This window comes from Palaemon carinicauda, chromosome 39, assembly GCF_036898095.1.
Source record: "Palaemon carinicauda isolate YSFRI2023 chromosome 39, ASM3689809v2, whole genome shotgun sequence".
Lineage (NCBI taxonomy): Eukaryota > Metazoa > Arthropoda > Malacostraca > Decapoda > Palaemonidae > Palaemon > Palaemon carinicauda.
This window is the reverse complement of record NC_090763.1, coordinates 64,333,204-64,343,203: the sequence shown is the minus strand read 5'-3', so window position 1 is coordinate 64,343,203 and position 10,000 is coordinate 64,333,204. Positions and strand designations below refer to the sequence as shown.

Below are 10,000 nucleotides of genomic sequence, written 5' to 3'. Positions count from 1 at the left end.
AGCCTCTAGTACTTTATATGTATGAGCACCGTGATTATTGGATATTAACAGTCAATGCATGTTTGTAAGCCTATTAATTTTTCATTCAAACTCACACACACACACACATACACACACACACACACATATATATATATATATATATATATATATATATATATATATATATATATATATATATATATATATATATATATATATATATATATATATATATATTTGTATGTATGTATATTGTGTCTGTGTGTTTAGTATATCGAGAAATATATTTATCGATGAATGTATATCCAATAATAGTCCCCGAAGTAATTATGTACAATTTGAAGTAATCAGCAGCGTTTTCAATAAATAAAAAAAAAGTCTTTCCCCGAAAAAGCGTGGTCAAAACGGTCGCCAAGTTTTTAATTTTTCATATAACCGGAATTTTAATCAAAGAGCGAACCAAAAAAATAAAAAATTTACATATCTGTTATAGGTTCGAACGCAAACCAAAGAAAGACAAATATTGTTGATTTATTGATAGGTAAATATTAAATGATTCGAACTCGTGGGTTGAAAACGTGGAGTATAAATTGAAAACTGAACCTGCCACCATATGGTTTTTATTTTTGAGAGTGGAATAATGGAATATGCAAATGATATTTTTTTTTCTTTTGTCACTTTTCCATTGGATGTAAAATATTTTTCGTCGCCTGCAATTTTTCATTGGACGTAGAATGATATAAAGTGAATTTTTTTTTTTTTTTAAGCTGGCTTCTGGCACATTAATTGTTATTTTTCGAATTAAGTCGTGTCGCACTCAATTGCACACTCAATTTTTTTTTTTCATGCACTGTTTGGAATTCGTATTGTGAATTATATTGATCATTGCCTTTTGATTTTCATTTTTATCATTCTTAAAATTTTAGTTGAAGTGAACCATTTTATTATTCAATTGTTTTTCGACCATATTTTCCCATAATGAGATATTAATGAAACTGATTGGGTATACCTTAACGTGGTGAAAGGGCTTGTGCATCGTCGTGATCAGCAAAGCTGTACTAGCCAGGGCCTCCCATACTATGTTGGTTTGCTGTAAACGATCAGACAAAAGTCACCCACCATCACCAATTAGCAGTGGCCAGCGTGGAGATGAAAATGGCCAAATCCCAGGCATGAATAAGGACATGACTGAGGCCTTTGTCCTGCAGTGGACAAGAAACGGCTGCATTTGTTGTTATTTTAACATATATTATATTTATATACATATATATATATATGTATATATATATATATGTATGTATATGTATATATTTGAAATATGTATTTAGATGTTACTGTTTTTAGAATATTTCATTTTAATTATTCATTATTTCTCAGATCGTTTATTTATTTCCTAATTTCCTTTCCTCACTGGGCTATTTTCCCCTGTTGGAGCCCTTGGACTTATAGCATGTTGTTTTTCCAATTAGGGATGTAGGTTAGCTAGTAATATTAATAATAATAATAATAATAGTAGTAGTAATAATAATAATAATAATAGTAATAATAATAATAATAGTGATAATAATAATAATAATAATAATAATAATAATAATAATAATAATTGAAGAGCTTTTATTGTGAAGGTTCCTGGCATAGAAATTATTTTACTGTTAATCGAACGTTTAATTTTAACATTTCGGAGCCAAAGGCAATATGTCTCAGGGATATGGAAACACGAAAAGGAATGGAAAGAAACAAATGCTGTAAAAAAAGTCAATTCTTTTTAGTGAGGCAGATTTACACCGACTCGCAGCGGTGCCCTTTTAGCTCCGAAAAGTTTCATGATCGATGATTGGTTGGACAAGATCATTCTAACCAATCAGATAGCAGGAAACTTCTCCGAGCTAAAAGGGCACCGCCGTGAGTCAGTGCAAATGCGCCTCATTAAAGAAAATTAGTATAGGTTAGCGTTCTTGAATTTTAATGTTCAAGATGGCGACACCAGAGGGAACATCAATCAAATAACTAGGAACTAGAGGGGTACTCAATAGAGCGCAGACCTCCGCCGCGGCAGCTTATTTATCGACCTTGACCTTTGACCTCAACATGTATTAATTGGCGTGGATTTTCATGAACTCAAATATGAACCAAGTTTCTTTGACAACCATGTCCAAACTTATTGCTGATGACGTGAATTGGACATTTTGCTTAACCATGACCTTGACCTTTGACCTTGACCTTCCTAAATTTAATCATTTCCGGCTCTTTACATAACAGTTACTCCCTGCAAGTTTCATTACAATGAAAATTGTGGCCGGAAGTTGTTCACAAACAAACACAAACATACAATATTATTATTATTATTATTATTATTATTATTATTATTATTATTATTATTAAGAGGAAGAAGAAGCTAAAACACACAGAGCCAGAACCAGCGCTATTTCCCCAACTCAAAACTCGACCACAAAACTCAAAACTTAAACCTTTGCCACCGGATGTGATATCTCTTTTCCTCTTTTCTTCTTTTTCTCTTTTCCTCTTTTTGCGCAACACGTGTCACTGTTGGAGCTCGTTCCCCGAAAATAGAAATCAACATTAAATCCCCGGTGGTTCCTTCCCAATTACTCCCCTTATCAGGAGCCAGTGGCAGAGAATTTCCGGTGTGCCAGACGGGAAGTGTCGTTGAGACAAGCACACAGTCGCTACCAATACATTGAGGAGATTGGTACTGAAAAAAGGGTATTTATTGTCTATTACCGAAGCTGTGGTAGCAATGATACTGTGTGTAGTAGTAGTAGTAGTAGTAGTAGTAGTAATAATAATAATCATCATCATCATCATCACTATTATTATTATTATCATCATCCTCATCATCACTATTATTATTATCAGCATCATCATCACTATTATTATCATCATCATCATTATTATTATCATTATTATTATTATCATTATCGCCATCAATAATAATAATAATAATGATAATAATAATAACTAGAGGTGCACTCAGTAGAGCGCAAACCTCCGGCGCGGCAGCTTATTTCTCGACATTTTGCTCGACCTCGACCATTGACCTTAACATGTATTGATTGGCGTGGAGTTTCACACACTCAAAAGTGAACCAAGTTTGAAGTCTCTGTGACAACGATGTCCACAGACGGGCAGAGGTGATAAAGGTTGAAAGAAAACGGAAAACAATGTAGGATTTAGAAAACGGGGACGCATGAATAATGTGGATGCAACATTTTATCATTTCCTGGGAGGTCGAAAGATGGCTTCAGAGAGCCTTTAGCATTGCCTACAGTGCACCGCGTGGTGTTTAGTGATGATGCTACCCTCTTACAGGTTATCTCCATCGATAAAATGCCAATATATAAACGAAAACCCTTGTTACACAACACTTTACCAACGACACGAAGGCACATTCCGCTAATGTAGGAGCGTGATAAAAGTTGAAAGAAAACGGAATGTAGGTTATAGAAAACGGGAACGCATGAAATAATGTGGAAGCAAGATTTTACTATATCTTGGGAGTACGAACGATGGCTTCAGAGAGCCTTTAGCAATGCCTGATGTTTAGTGATGACGCTACCCTCTTACAGGGTTTCTAAATCGACCAATCAATAAAATACGAATATACAGTACAAACGAAAACCTAAGTTACACAAAACACTGTAATTTCGCTAATGTAGGAGCCTGGCAATTCCAGGAAAACATTACCTGTGGAGCACTCGTAAAAGGGCCGGTTGCATAAATGCATGAATTCCCTATTCCCAAAAGGATGGAGCGAAACCCCAATATGGAAACGAATGTGGGGCAAATAAATACATTGAGAGTTACATAGATATTCATGTGCACACTATTACAATGGTTTTTAAAAAGGGGGATTGAAAAATAGTATGGATAACTAAATTATGAGCAATATATAAGCATAGTTCAATGTCAACCATTAACTATAAAAGATATAAAATGTGGGATATTGTTTTAAAATAATAGCTTTAATTGATTACGCATCAAGACTAAATACCGCTAAAAATAAAATAAAACAATTTGACTGAAGTGAATATAGATTTTTATTCTAATCAGACTTCTCCTATTTCATTTTATTAACTTTTCATATTTCTTTTTAACTTTTTCAATTAATTTTCTATTTCGTTTTTTTTTTCCTTACCTTATCTACACTTTTTAGTTTTCCTGTTCACTTTCTATTTTTTTTCCACTTGTTTCGTATTAACTTTCTGTTTCGATTTTTCACTTTTTTCTATTCAGTTTCGAACTAATTTTTTACTTTTTCTATTAATTTTCTATTTGTTTTATTACTTTTTTCTATTCACGTTCTATTTGTTTTTTCACGTTTCTCTGTTCACTTTCTAACTCATTTATCCTTTTCCTATTCAATTGTTAATTTTTATTTTACTTTTTTCTATTAACTTTCGATTTTTTTTTCTTTTTTTTACTTTTTTTCTATTTTACTTTCTAACTCGGTGTTTACTTTTGCTACTCACTTTCTATTTGTTTTACCACTTTTTTCTATTACTTTCCATTTCGTTTTTCCACTTTTTTCTATTCACTTTCTAACTCTTTTTTTATTTTCCTTATTCACTTTTTACTTGTTTTATTACTGTTTTCTATTAAATTTCTATTTCGTTTTTTCTTTTTTCTATTCACTTCCTTCGTTAAAAAACGAGTTAGAAAGTAAAATAGAAAAAAGTAAAAAACAAATAGAAAGTTAATAGAAAAAGTAAAAGATTGCAGTAGCCTTTGAAGGCATTTAAAGGCAATGTGAGAGGAATTTTAACAGTTGGTTTGTTGAAAGGTTTGGAGAACCAGGCAGAAATATTTATAATTTTTATATTTCACATAGGAGATATTTATTTTAATGTTACTCTTCTTGAAATATTTTACTTTCCTTTTTTCCTTTCCTCATTGGGCTCCTTTTTTTCCTTTCCTCATTGGGCTATTTTCCCTGTTGGAGTCCCTGGGCTTATAGCATCCTCCTTTTCCTACTAGGGTTGTAGCTTAGCAAGTAATATAATACAGGGCTTACAGCATCCTGCTTTTCCAAATAGGGTTGTAGCTTAGCAAGTAATAATAATAATAATAATATAATAATAATAATAATAATAATAATAATAATAATAATAATAATAACAATAATAATAATAAGAAGAAGAAGAAGAAGAAATTTCCCAAAGCGTTTGAGATCCCAAGGCAGAGTGAATTCGATATTATGATAATATAATAAAACAAAAAATCCTTCTTCATTATTTTCTCTTTTTTTGAATATGTCAAATCTTTCGGTCAGTTTTACTGTTTTTAGAAAGCTATTGTTGATTTATTCTCATCATTTATTTATTTCCTTATTTCCTTTCCTCATTGGGCTATTTTTCCCTTTTGGAGCCCTTGGGCTTATAGCATCTTGCTTTTCCAACTAGGGTTGTAGCTTAGCAAGTAATAATAATGATAATAATCTGAAATTAACCTGTTTTAGGTTTTAATGTGAGTCGAAAGTAATTATGTTCTTTAAAGGAAGACCATAATTGTCCATTAGTAGTTGCAAGAATATTTGGTACAGAAATGTCAAAAGGATTTTGTCAACTTTAGTCATAAATATTTAAAGGTGGTTGAGTATTAAACATCTGATGTTTTCATGTAGAAAGCCAACGTTTATTTTATTTGTAATTACTTTTTAACAATTTGCCACAATAGAAGTCATACTCAACATGACTGTTAATGATTTGGACATTACCTGAATGATAAATACCATCTCTCTGGTGGCGTAAATTGAGTCTGTAACCTTTCCTTCCGCTAATTATTATTATTATTATTATTATTATTATTATTATTATTATTATTATTATTATTATTATTATTACTTGCTAATCTACATCCCTAGTTGTAAAAACAAGATGGTATAAGCCCAGGGGCCCCAACAGGGAAAATAGACCAGTGAGGACAGGAAACAAGAAAAAATAAAGTATGTTAAGAACAGTAACAACATTAAAATAAAGATTTCCTATATAAACTATAAAAACTTTGGCAAAACAGGAGGAAGAGAAATTAGATAGAATAGTGTACCCGAGTGTACCTTCAAGCAAGAGAACGTGATATGACCCAAAGCCCACTTCTTGACCTTGTCCATTATCATATAGATTTTTTCAGAGGGTGTCAAGAAACTCGAAGACAGTCTTAGATTGGTAATGAGAATAGTGAATACATGTTTAAAGATAGCATATCGTCACCCTCATAAACTAACTGCCTAAGTCATTTTCTCCACTTGTTGGGAAATAAAAAAAAAAAACTTCTCATTTCCTAATTCTTTATATCATTGTGTTGAGCTTCAAAAAAACAAATTCTAATTTACAAATTCTTCTATTAAGAATTTGTGAATTGAAGCTCAAGACAATGATATAAAGAATTAGGAAATGAGTTTTTTTTTTTTTTTTATTTCCCAACAAGTGGAGAAAATGACTTAGGCAGTTAGTTTATGAGGGTGACGACATCTAAGGTGTTGTATTTAAAGGTCACCAGTTGGCTAAAGAGGCAGTTTCATGTACTGATGTTTCAACTCCGTAAAAGAAAAGGCCGGAGTATAAATATTTTTGATATGAATTTGGCGTTCTGTAAAATGTGTTAATACAAATTCATTAGGGGGGGGGGGGGTTAATTGAGTATGGAACTTTTAAGATTACGTCATGGTAATCTGAGTGGGTGTATTTATATGTTTGTATGTATGTACACGTGTATATGTACATGTGTTATTGTATATATATATATATATATATATATACATATATATATATATATATATATATATATATATATATATATATTATATATATATCACAATACAGTGTTCCCTGTCACAGAAAATGTAAAAAGGAGAGAGAGAGAGAGAGAGAGAGAGAGAGAGAGAGAGAGAGAGAGAGAGAGAGAGAGAGAGAGAGAGTTTTTGAACCCCCTAAAAGCACTCACTTTCATCCTTTTGATATACAGTACATCCTTTTCCAATTTCCTTCTTCCCTTTTGCTGTTCAGCATTCCAACCTATACCTAATCGTGCATCACTAGTTTTCTCACAACTATGTCACGGTGCTGTACATATATATATATATATATATATATATATATATATATATATATATATATATGTATATATATATTTATTTATGTATATATATATATGTATATATATAGTGTGTGTGTGTGCGTGCGTGTGAATGTGTGTGCACAGATATCAATATGAAATTCTTGTTATAATAAATACTTCTGTTCGGCAAAGATTCGAACCATTGCAACCGAGTCGATGTGAAGGGTACATTTGGCTATTTATACAATTCCATCACACACATACACACACACACACTATAATAATATATATATATATATATATATATATATATATATATATATATATATATATTATAGGTAGTAGGTTGGCCAGGGCACCAGCCAGCCGCTAGACTAGCCAGACAGTAATTACATTGGATCCCTCTCTCTGGTTACGGCTCATCATATCTTTGCCTACACATACACCGAATAGTCTGGCCTATTCTTTCCACATTCTTTTCTGTCCTTACAACACAGAGATTGCTAAACTATTCTTCACTCAAGGGGTTATCTTCTGTGTAATTGTTCAGTGGTTACTTTCCCCTTGGTAAGAGTAAAAGACACTCTTTACCTATGATTAGCAGCTCATCTAGGAGAAGGACACCTCAAAATCTAACCATTGTTCTCTAGTCTTGGGTAGTGCCATAGCCTCTGTACCATGGCCTTCCACTGTCTTGGATTAGAGTTTTCTTGCTTGAGGGTACATTCGGGCATGCTGTTCTTTCTTATTTATCTTCCTCTTGTTAGTATAATTTATATATGAAATATCTAATTTAATGCTGTTACTGTTCTTAAAATATTTTATTTTGATTGTATTACTGCTCTTGTAGTGTATTCATTTTATTGTTTCCTTTCCGCACTGAGCTATTTTTCCCTGTTGGAGTTCATGGGCTTATACCATCTTGCTTTTCCAACTAGGGTTGTAGCTTAGCTTCTAATAATATATATATATATATATATATATATGTGTGTGTGTGTGTGTATATATATATATATATATATTACATACATATATATATATATATATATATAAAACTTAACCTTAGTTATATTAACCATGGTATCAACAAAACTATCTGTAAAAATTTATCTAATTTGGTCAACTAATAACTTGCGAAACATTTAATTGATTATGCATATTTACTGGTCATTTATCTCAATAATGTATTTTTCATATTTATCATATGGGTAATTGGTAATCGTAGTAATTAACGGAAGAAGACTTCTTTTGCGTATGAAAGCGTAACGTATTTAGATAATTGTTAAAAAAAAAAAATAATAATAATTAATTAATTCATTGGCTTATGTAAACTGCTGTTTATAATCACAATGATCACCGTCGGAAATCATCAAGTCTAAATTTAGAAGATAAATGAATTAAATTTAATTATTATTCATAATTCTTCTTTAGTACCCACAGGAGCGTGAACCTATGTTTTAATTAACGCTTTTGTATTAAGTAATTTTCACCTCCAGTGCATATGAAGGTGACAGTAATTCTCGGAAAGTACGGCCTTTAATTAATTTATTCAATTTGCTTCGTGTCACAAATATTAATTGAATCATTCAGGAGCTTTGATGGTTTAATGTTGATCTTCGCTGCTTGCTAGTCACGTGGCTTAAACAGGGAGCGAATGTTTTTATGTTGAACAGGCTGACGTAAGCGAATGTTTTTATATTGAACAGGCTAACGTAAAGTTGTTTTTTTTTATAGTCTATATATGAAGGATCTGTTTTAATTTGGTTACTGTTCTTAAAGTATTTCATTTTAATTATTCATTATTTCTCTTGTAATTTATTTATTTCCTTTCCTCACTGGGCTATTTTTTCTTGTTGGAGCCTTTGGACTTATAGGATCCTTCTTTTCCAACTAGGGTGGTAGCTTATCTAGTAATTATACCAATATTGATAATATTAATATTAAAATAATAATAATAATAATAATAATAATAATAATAATAATAATAATAATAATAATAATAATAATAATAATAAAAATAATAATAAAAATAATAATACTGCTGGCGTAATTATTCATGCAGGTGACACATCAAAATATACTGATGATACAAAATAAGTCATTCAACTGTGTTGATTAAACTCGCAGCTAATAAATAATGAGTCATCTTGATCACTATCCATCTTGTCCTCATAACTAAGGCGACTGACTAGTCATGCTGCTGATATACTAAGCCAGACAAATTACTTTTTCAATTCATATAAATTGTAAATGTTATTGTCAGATACCCTACCTTTTTTTTATTTGCATTATTGAAATTATTATTGAGTTAATATAATGGTGTCTATTTTGCAAAAGTAATATTTATTTTATTTATGATTTTATATTACTACTGAAGTACATTCTTACTAAATATAAGATGCTCTCTCTCTCTCTCTCTCTCTCTCTCTCTCTCTCTCTCTCTCTCATTATTATGGAGTTATTATAATAGGGTCTATATTGGGCAAAAGTAGTATTTATTTTATGTATGGTTTTATATTACTACTCAAGCACATTCCTACTAAATATAAGATGCTCTCTCTCTCTCTCTCTCTCTCTCTCTCTCTCTCTCTCTCTCTCTCATTATTATTATGGAGTTATTATAATAGAGTCTATATTGGGGAAAAGTAATGTTCATTTTATTATGATTTTATATTACTACTGAAGCACATTCTTACCAAATATAAGATGATTTCTCTCTCTCTCTCTCTCTCTCTCTCTCTCTCTCTCTCTCTCTCTCTCTCATTATTATGGAGTTATTATAAGTGTCTATATTGGGCAACAGTAATACTTATTTTATTTATCGTTTAATATTACCTCTGAAGCACATTCTTACTAAATATAAGATGCTCTCTCTCTCTCTCTCTCTCTCTCTCTCTCTCTCTCTCTCATTATTATGGAGTTATTATAATAGTATCTATATTGG

General features: G+C 31.2%; 1 protein-coding gene across 1 annotated transcript in view; it reads left to right on the top strand.

Moving 5' to 3' along the window:
- The window catches only part of LOC137631232 (adenylyl cyclase 78C-like), a 66,589-nt gene that overhangs the window by 23,702 nt on the left and 32,887 nt on the right, over positions 1–10,000 (top strand). The window lies entirely within an intron of this gene.